Source organism: Nyctibius grandis, chromosome 1, assembly GCF_013368605.1.
Source record: "Nyctibius grandis isolate bNycGra1 chromosome 1, bNycGra1.pri, whole genome shotgun sequence".
In the NCBI taxonomy this organism is placed as follows: domain Eukaryota; kingdom Metazoa; phylum Chordata; class Aves; order Nyctibiiformes; family Nyctibiidae; genus Nyctibius; species Nyctibius grandis.
The window spans coordinates 110,604,902-110,615,748 of NC_090658.1; positions in this window are offsets into that span (position 1 = coordinate 110,604,902).

Genomic DNA, 10,847 nt, shown 5'->3' on the forward strand with positions numbered 1-10,847 from the left:
GTCACTACAACCAAGGCTGCCCTCAACCTTCACCGCTTCAACCAGATCCTCCTTGTTAGTGAGGATAAGATCCAGCAGCGCTCCTCTCCTAGTTGGCTCATCCACCATTTGCATCAGAAAGTTATCATCAATGCACTGGAGGAACCTCCTGGACTGAGGATGGCCGGCTGAGTAGGCCTCCCAGCAAATATCAGGGTAGTTGAAATCCCCCACAACAACCAGGCCCTGTAATTGCGAGACTGCTCTCAGCTGCCTGTAGAAGGCCTCATCACCCTCCTCATCCTGATCCGGTGGCCTGTAATAGACACCCACAAACCATTGCTGCTGTTTGGAAAGGACTTTGATGTGAAATTGAATTAAGGAATCTGCCTCTCATCTTACCTCTTGTGACGGATGCACTCAACCCCTTAACCAAACTAGCAGTAGTTCGGTACACATTCCAACGGAGGTAAAGGCCTGAGCTGTGACCAGGCCATGAACTCCCCTGGTTTCGATCTGTTCTCTGAAATACCACAAAGGAGCAGAGCAACACACTGAGAGCATAGATGCATATGAGCTTGGATCATCGATCATGCATCAAGAAGAGCAGGTGACTTTTCCAAGACTTATTTATCAAGGAACAAAGTAAGTTGTGGGTACAAGGAGTCTCACGCATAGCTTTTCCATTGCATGTAATTTGACTACAAGCCAACCACTTTATCCCACAAATATGACAGCTTAGGTGAGCGCCTTTGAGCTCTCCCTGCTAGGCAGCATGGCTGCATGGCGATGATCTCCCCTTGAGCTGGAATGCCTCTCAAGTTTGCTCCTCAAGGCAATGATACTTTTTGCCAATGACAGATGGTTGGATGAGCCCAATTTGAGTTGTGCCTGGATGGCAACTGGACTGCACACCAGGTGACTCTCCCCTTGAGCAGAGACATCGCTCAAGGTTTGAGATTCCTTACCTGAGACTAAGAGATCCTTCCTTACCCAAGGTGGAGACACCCCTTATTTGCAACAGATCCTCAATAAGTGACTGATAGCATGTTGAATTAATACTAATGAAATACATGTGTCTAATTCCCTTAGACCATTGACCAAGACTGGGACTAAGTTTGGATCCAGCTGCACCTAGACTCCTCTCTGAGAAGGAGTTTAGAAAGCACCAGGGTCCATTCTGAACCTCTTGACTCAATGGGAGGTTTTCCCTACCCTTTGTATTATTTCCTTAGATATAAACTGTTAACCAAGTCTGATACTAAGTTTGGACCTAGCTGCACCTAAGCTCCATCAGAGTTTAGAAAGCAAGGGAATCTACTCTGAACCTAGTGACTCCAGGGGAGGTTTTCCTTATTCTCTGTATCCCTTTCATTAAGCATAAACCACTGACCAAGTCTGAGACTAAGATTGGACCTAGCCACACCTAAGCTTCATCAGGACTTTAGAAAGCAAGAAGGTCTACCTGAATGTTGTGACTCAACAGGAGGGTCTTCCTAACCCTTTTGTCTCCATTGTAAATTATTCTAGCTTGATTCTAACTTGATTTTCCTTTGTATGTTTCTTTCATGTAGTAAGTAATAGAGTGAACCTTGCCATCGAACTCTGTTAAGTCAGACTTTTACAAATTCATATTAAATCACTTTTGCTAATACCTTTGACACTGATTCTTTAAGCGATCTAAATCACTCATTCACAACAAATTGGCACAGTTGGCAGGATCCTAAATCAGGATTCGCAACAAATTGATGTAGTCAGCAGGATCCTAAATAATTTTTCCGCGACAAATAGGTGTAGTCGGTAGGATCTTAAATCAAGATTCGCGACACCTCTCGACTGATGTTCTCAACTCACCCCTCCAATCATTTTCAGTAAGTTACTGAAAGTGTGAGAAGCCCTTTGAAGCGTTTAACTGCTCACTCACATGAAATGATGTCACCCTCACTCACATTTTTTTATTATTGTTGTACAGGAACTGAGAAAAGATGTATCTGTAAAATGAAATTCACTGCCTTCAAGGCTTGAGTCCAGCCTGCATACCAGTGTTTTCTAGAGTTCTCTGTACATGATAGCTCTGGAACCAGAAAAGGTGTAGCTGTGTTGCTGTCCCCAGTGCGATGCTGTGAGAAGAGGCAGTGACACATTAACCTGCCTTTCCTGCTTCCAGGATCTGAGCCTTTAATCCAGCACACATCTTTGCTTTAGGTTGCTCAGCAGTAATTCAGCTATTTCTATCACTATGCCATATTGTGCTGCATAGTTATACTTAACAGCTGTCCAGAAAAGGGAAAGGAACTATTTTTACCTAGAAGGATGTTCTCAAATATGAATATATTTCAGGGACATGGTGCTGGTACGCTGTGCAGTCTACTCCATCAATTCAGTAGTCCTGCTGAAACATAGAGTAAAATATTGCTCACTTTGTTGACTTACTAAACATTTTAATTTCCTAAAGGCAAGCTACCACAAAATGGTTTTACAATAGCAGAAAGACTTGTAGTGTAATGATACGTCCTTTCTCTCTTGTGCTTTTTCCCCCCCTCCTGTTATGTATGTTCTGCAGGTGGAAGAGCCAACCAGGGGATGGCAATTCTGTTTCACAGCAGCTTTCAGAATTTCACAATTTGCTTGTGGTCCAGTGCTCCATGAGAAGAGTATCTGGTGGAGATGTCTTGTGAACAACATCATATGGAAGTAGAAACTGAGTTTTTCTGGCTGAGGAAAAGGTTTCTGCATCTGGCTTGTGAAAGACTTTTTCCTGCCTTTCCTGAGTGAAAACAGGTGAGATTTTCTTCTGAGATTTTTCTGACACATAACAGGCATCTGAGTTTTTGTAATGTTAATGTTATGACACGCTTAGCTGTAATACTAAAGAACCATCTCTGTGAACTAGACTGTTGTTTGTTTTTTTTTTTTTTCCCCAGTGAAAACACATAAAATACAAAAGGGGCTTCCAGCCTCAGTATAAGACAGAGACAGGTGGGTACAGGCAAAGACAAGAGTGAAAGGAAAATTAATCACCATGAAAACTGCTGTTTTGCACATCAGGAGCTTAACTGGATTTTTCATTGTCTTGTAGACATGAAAAATCAGTGGACATCAAAGATGGAGGTTCTTCAAACAAGGTAACATTAGAAGGAACTTTTTTTTCCTCCTTATGTCAACCAGCAAGACTAGAGCAAAGATAGTTTTCTTAGTCTGTTTGTTTGCACACCTATTGTCCACTGAAGCAAACATACTATTTTGTCTTTGTGGTCATAGCATTTTGCAGTCCTGTCCTCCCTTAACTGATCTATCTACCACTTAACCACAAGATACTGTCTCCTTTCTTTCCTCCACTTCAACTCCATGACGCCAATCTATCCCCTTATCTTGTTAAATGGTCAAACAAGTACCATCGTGCTTTCTCTTGCACTTCTTCCATACTCAAAATTAAATCCTTACAAATAAATACAAAACTAATTCATTTCACAAGACCAGAAAGAAGCTTTCAGGAATTGAGACATGAGAGCATAAGAGCTTGAGCACGAGCATTAAGTGTATAACAGAGAAAAGAAAGTCTGTATTCTAAAGGCTTGATGAGGAAGAGATAGGTCCCAGTCTGGATGTGGGATCTGGAAGAAAGATGTCAAAGCTGACTCTCAAATTACAGGCTTTTCAAATGGAAAGGATGAGTCCTTCTAACTGAGAAAGAGCAAGTGTTATGGTTGAGGGTAACTGGAACATAGCAATTATGTTTGAAATGCTAGACAGAATTAAGATCTTCCTTGCATACTCATTCTAACAATACACACTTTTCCCCAGTATTTTGCTGAGCTGTTTCTTCTGCTTTCTCTGCAGATTCACAGTAAAAAAGTTAATTGACTTGTTTGGCAGTTGATTCAGTAAAATCACTACCACATTCTCTGCATTAAACTGCCTAGTTTGTTTTATATTTTTTTTTTCTGCAATATATGCTACTCTTGGTATACAGTAATATTAAAATTTTTGACAGATGATTAAGAGGACTACTGGAAATTACACTCTTCAGCTTGTAGAAGGAAGCCAGTATATAAACATAACAGGCACAATTTGTTTTCTGGGATGCTGGCCAGTCTTAACAATTACAGAGCTGGTCTTTGTCTTGAATACTTTTTGTGACACAAAATCTAGCAAGGCTGGAAAGTTGCATCCACCGCTAACGTCTCTGGTAATGTATTTTATTACTAAATTTTGTAGGTCTTATATGTTAACTAATAACTCTCTTGTAGTCCTGAACTAACAGCAAAATATAGTTATTTTTAAATAAGCTGTGGATGGACTCTTCACTAAAAAATAGTTGCTGAATAATAATTTATTTGGTTTATCTGATGCCACTCCAATGCACGTTGTTTTCCTATAGGTATTCCCTTTCAACCAGTTGGCTCTGCCTGATACCTAACTTATTTTACTTCATCCTTAAGTAAAGAACTATAAACACTTTTACTTTTTATGCAGATGGTACACAAGACATCGAGAATCATGTTGGTTACTAGTATTAGATGCTTTGGTATGACCAGAACGGTAAGCTTGCAGAATCAATGCATGAGACCATTTGATTTTCACAGAATCACAGAATGTTAGGGATTGGAAGGGACCTCGAAAGATCATCTAGTCCAATCCCCCTGCCGGGGCAGGATTGCCTAGACCATATCACACAGGAACGCGTCCAGGCGGGTTTTGAATGTCTCCAGAGAAGGAGACTCCACAACCTCTCTGGGCAGCCCGTTCCAGTGTTTGGTCACCCTCACCGTAAAGAAGTTTTTCCTCCTATTTCTGTGGAACCTCCTATGTTCCAGCTTGCACCCATTGCCCCTTGTCCTGTCAAGGGATGTCACTGAGAAGAGCCTGGCTCCATCCTCTTGACACTTGCCCTTTACATATTTATAAACATTAATGAGGTCACCCCTCAGTCTCCTCTTCTCTAAGCTAAAGAGACCCAGCTCCCTCAGCCTCTCCTCATAAGGGAGATGTTCCACTCCCTTAATCATCTTCGTGGCTCTGCGGTGGATTCTCTCCAGCAGTTCCCTGTCCTTCTTGAACTGAGGGGCCCAGAACTGGACACAATACTCCAGATGCGGCCTCACCAGGGCAGAGTAGAGGGGGAGGAGAACCTCTCTCGACCTGCTGACCACACCCCTTCTAATACACCCCAGGATGCCATTGGCCTTCTTGACCACAAGGGCACAGTGCTGGCTCATGGTCATCCTGTTGTCCACTAGGACCCCCAGGTCCCTTTCCCCTACGCTGCTCTCCAACAAGTCTGCCCCCAACTTGTACTGGTACATGGGGTTGTTCTTGCCCAGATGCAGGACTCTACACTTGCCCTTGTTATATTTCATTAAATTACTCCCCGCCCAACTCTCCAGCCTGTCCAGGTCTCTCTGAATGGCTGCGCAGCCTTCCGTTGTGTCAGCCACTCCTCCCAGTTTTGTGTCATCAGCGAACTTGCTGACAGCGCACTCTATTCCCTCATCCAAGTCATTAATGAATATATTGAATAGAACTGGTCCCAGTACCGACCCTTGCAGGACTCCGCTAGACACAGACCTCCAACTGGATTCTGTCCCATTGACCACCACTCTCTGGCTTCTTTCCTTCAGCCAGTTCACAATCCACCTCACTACCCGATCATCCAGACCACACTTCCTCAGTTTAGCTGCGAGGATGCTGTGGGAGACCGTGTCAAATGCTTTACTGAAATTGAGATAGACCACATCCACAGCTTTACCATCATCTGTCCACCGGGTTACATCCTCATAAAAGGCTATCAAGTTGGTTGAGCATGACTTCCCCTTGGTGAAGCCATGCTGAGTGCCCCTAATGATCCCCCTATCCTTGATGTCTAGAGACAGCACCAAGGACAAGTTGTTCCATCACCTTTCCGGGGATGGAGGTGAGGCTGACCGGTCTATAGTTACCCGGGTCCTCCTCCTTGCCCTTTTTGAAGACTGGAGTGACATTGGCTTTCCTCCAGTCCTCAGGCACCTCTCCCGTTGCCCACGACTTAGCAAAGATGATGGAGAGTGGCCTAGCAATGACTTCCGCCAGCTCCCTCAGCACTCGCGGGTGCATCCCATCAGGGCCCATGGATTTATGGACGTCCAGGTTGCTTAATTGGTCCCTGACCCAGCCCTCATCTACCAAGACAGATTCCTCCTCTATCCTGACTTCTTCTGGGGCATCAGGGGTCCGGGGCTCCTCAGGACAGCCTCCAGCAGTATAGACAGAGGCAAAGGCGGCATTCAGTAACTCCGCCTTCTTTTTATCCTCTGTCTCCAGGACCCCCACCTCATTCATCAGTGGGCCTACATTGCCTCTAGTGTTGGCTTTACCTGCAATGTATTTGAAGAAGCCCTTTCTGTTGTCCTTGACCTCTCTTGCAAGGTTTAATTCCAAGGAGGCCTTAGCTTTCCTAGTTGCCTCCCTACATCCTCTGACAACAGACTTATATTCCTCCCAAGTGGCCAGCCCCTCCTTCCATGATCTGTACACCCTCTTCTTCCACTTGAGTTTGCCCAGCAGTTCCCTGTTCAACCATGCAGGTCTCCTGGTACCCTTCCTTGACTTCCTACCTGTTGGGATGCTCTGATCTTGAGCTCGGAAGAAGCAGTCCTTGAATGCTAACCAACTATCTTAGGCCCCCTTACCTTCTAGTACCCTGTCCCATGGGATTTCCCCTAGCAATTGCTTGAAAAGGCCAAAGTTGGCCCTCCTGAAGTCCAGGGTTGTGATTCTGCTAGCTATTCTGGTCCTGCCACATGAGATCCTGAACTCTACCATCTCATGGTCACTACAACCAAGGCTGCCCTCAACCTTCACCGCTTCAACCAGACCCTCCTTGTTAGTGAGGATAAGATCCAGCAGCGCTCCTCTCCTAGTTGGCTCATCCACCATTTGCATCAGAAAGTTATCATCAATGCACTGGAGGAACCTCCTGGACTGGGGATGGCTGGCTGAGTAGGCCTCCCAGCAAATATCAGGGTAGTTGAAATCCCCCACAACAACCAGGCCCTGTAATTGCGAGACTGCTCTCAGCTGCCTGTAGAAGGCCTCATCACCCTCCTCATCCTGATCCGGTGGCCTGTAATAGACACCCACAACAGTATCACCCCTGCCAGCCTGCCCCTTAATTCGCACCCACAAACTCTCAACTCGCTCCTGATCCGCCCCTGGACAGAACTCAATACATTCTAGCTGCTCACTCACATAAAGAGCAACTCCACCACATCTCCTTAGTGGCCTGTCTTTCCTGAACAGGACATAGCCATCCATGACCACATTCCAGTCATGCGAGGCATCCCACCAAGTCTCTGTGATTGCCACTAAATCATAGCCCCCTGACCGAACACGGATTTCCAACTCCTCCTGTTTATTCCCCATGCTGCGTGCATTGGTGTACAGGCATTTCAGGGAGCGAGCTGAGCGCACCGATTTCACCCCAGGGGGATGGGGGGCCTCCTGGTCTACCTCAACACTAGAGTGTTGCCCCAGTGGTGCAAGCCCAGCTACTACCCCATTCCCCTTCGAATCTAGTTTAAAGCTCTCCGAATGAGCCCTGCTAATTCCTGTCCCAGAACCCTTTTGCCCCTACGACATAAACCTTTCCCATGTATTACGGTCACGCCTGGTGTCTTATAAAACCAGCCATTATCAAAGAACCCAAAGCCCTGCCTGTAGCACCAGTCTCGTAGCCAGGCATTAATAGAGAGAATCCTACTATTCCATCCCACGTCATCACCTGAAAATGGAAGGAGGGAGGAGAAAACAACTTGTGCCCCAGACTCTTTCACCAACCGTCCTAGGGCCTTGTAGTCTTTCTTCATCCCCCTCAGACTACGGGATGCAGCTTCTTCCCCACCTGTCTGGAAGATCAGCAGGGGGTAGTAGTCTGTGGCCTTCACCAGGTTGGGGAGTTGCCTGGTGATATCCCTGATTCGGGCTCCAGGCAGGCTGCAGACCTCCCTGTGATGGGGGTCAGCTCTGCATGTTGGGCCCTCAGATCCCTTTAGGAAGGAGTCTCCAACCACTAAAACTCTTCTCTTCTTCCTTGTGGAGGAGGTAGCTATATGCCTGTCAGGTTTTTCTGACTGTGGTGGGACCTCTGATATAGGTTGCCTCTCCACCACATCCCCATTGGACCAGCTGTATTCCACTAGGGCTTCATATCTATTGCTCAGAGGCACCTGTGGAGGCAAGGTAGGCAAGGAGGGCACTCGCCTTTTGCCATGGCCATAGACTTGCCTCCACTCACTCCTCTCCTCTAGGTTATTGTTTTCCACCTGAGAGGGGCAGAGTGCAGGGGTCCCTCGATCCTGGGAGCTCTCCGGCAGGTGCTCCCATTTTTGTTGCAGGGAGGGTAGAGCCTGGCTCCACCAGTCTATCTCCATTTCAGCCTCCTGAATGCTCCTAAGCCTTTCTACTTTGGCTTGAAGTCTTTCAACCTGGCTTTGCAGCTGTGCCGCTCGGCCGAGCAGATCATCTACTTGCTCACAGCGCACACAATTTTGAATAATTTTTCAAAAATTATTATTGGTTTTCTTTAATGTGTACACATAAACCATTTCAAAATGACCTCACCTTTTGAAGATGTGCTAAATATTTTCTAAAATTACGTCTTTTAATTTAGGTGTCCATAAATGTTAATGCCCTTCAGAAATTCTGTGACTCATGATAGTGACTTGAGTTCTGAGTTATCCCAATTTTTTTCTACAGACTTTACTGTTTATAAAGTCCCAGCAGGCATAAATTAAAACTGTAGAATATAGCCAAGTTTATCATCTAAAGCAAAAATCATACTGATTTCTGCAAAACTACTTCTAATTTATAGCACTGCAAATTGGAGCCCAACTCAAACAGATGGTAATAATTATTAACGGTAAATACATTTAATGAAAATAAAATAGAAGAAGCTTGTGTGACAACAAATCACCTGAGAAAGTCAGAGGGAGTAACTTTGTTTCATTGTCTAAGTCTCTGTCTATGTTGAAGTACCTGCTTCCAGATGCTTTATACCTGTTTGTAGATTTTGTATGCTTTGTTCTTGATAGTAAAAAAGAATTGAAACTTAGAGCTGGACAGAAAATTATTTTCCCATTCCTACAGAATTTTTTTTATATTTCAAACATTTTTTCCAGACTAAATCAGGATGAAAAATTGGACTGTCAAAAGTATTAAAAAAATGAAACTAAAAGATAAAGAACAGATTTTGTATAAGAAACCATAAATAGGGGTTTCAAGGTTTTTTCAGCCTAGGAAACATGTATGGCTGGCTATGATGGGAGCTGCTGAGAAGTTAGATAGGCATTTATTCATTGTTTTAGATGCAAAAAGTGTTGGGAGCATGAAATGAAGACTGCAAGTGGCATACAATGCATAGCTGTACTTGAAATGCTTCATTATAAGACACTGTAGAAGTTAAAAGTATGCATATGTTCAAAACCAGAAATTACATCCTGGAAGAAAAGTCCTTCATGATTTTTAAATGTTTGGTAGTTACTGATCAATAAATCCTTGAATTTCAGAAGGTAGCCTGAAGAACTAGAACTGTGTACTTGTTCTTTTACTCTCTCCTAAGGATTTGCTATTTGACACCTTTAATCTGACTTAACATAGACATATACTTTTTAATTTTTGTGTTTATCATATGTAAAATGCACACATAGACAAACATTAAAATAATATCAAACTGAATTGTTTCCTTCCACTAATTTTGAAGAATGTTTATTTCTGGGGGGTCTTTGAAATATTTTTCTTAGCTGCTATAAGTAAGGTTTTCTCAATCAAGAAAAAATATGGTCTTTTGTTGAGAAAATACTGTAACAGAGCACTTCAGAATTTCAAAAAACAGCTAAAATACTGGTAACGGAAATTTGTCAGAAGTTTCCCTTTCTGATAAACTGTATCAATTTGGAAAAATTGGTGTTTCTAAGGAAAGAAATACTAACAAGATTATTCTAAACCATTTCTTGGTTTAGATTCTGGAGGAATTGTTAATCTCTTAACAATTAATTTGAATTAAAAAAACTCTCTTGCTATAATGAAAGCATACTGAAACTAATAATAGACATTGGCAGAGCACCTTCTTTTCAGGGCTTTTTGTATATTAACACGTGGCTGTGTCATGCACCAGTTCTGTTAGATTACCCACATAAGAATTCAGAAGACTTATGAACATGTTAGATATATCCTTATTTGGAGAATGGAATCTACAGGATCCATACAATGATTAATAAAGTGTATCACTACTATCCATATAAAATAAATTAGAGACTCTTCATAAATAGTGTGAGGAAATCAGTATCTTCTGTATCAGACGACTAATAAGAAGTTGTCTGCCCTTAGCTGAAGTTTGAGAGCAAATGTGTGCTAAGGGATTTTAAATTCAACACACATGCTCACATATATGAAACATCTGTGTACTTGTCTGCCCATGCATGTATGTGCATCATATGTTTGAATATGTGAAAGGATATAACCCCTTTACACAGTGGCAAGTAGTTATGTACAGCACAGGTTCCCTGAAGTTAGTAGGCTTGTCCTACACTCATTCAAATTCTTTTTGCAGCCAGAACCCATAATTCCTTTAATGATTTATGAAATCACAGAACTACCCTGATGCTATTTGTAGAAAAGAGACAGCACGGCTCATTTAATATTTCCATTCTGTCTCTTTTTTTTTAATTAACTTGCTAGATTTGCTGATAACCAAGTACTGTTGCAGCAGTATTTTTAAAATCAACAATTCAAATGTGTACCTAGTGGATTTACTATCAACAAACTAGGAATAACATACATGTAACATATTGTAATGCATTATGGTTTGAGATCTATCAGACAGATTCCAGTTT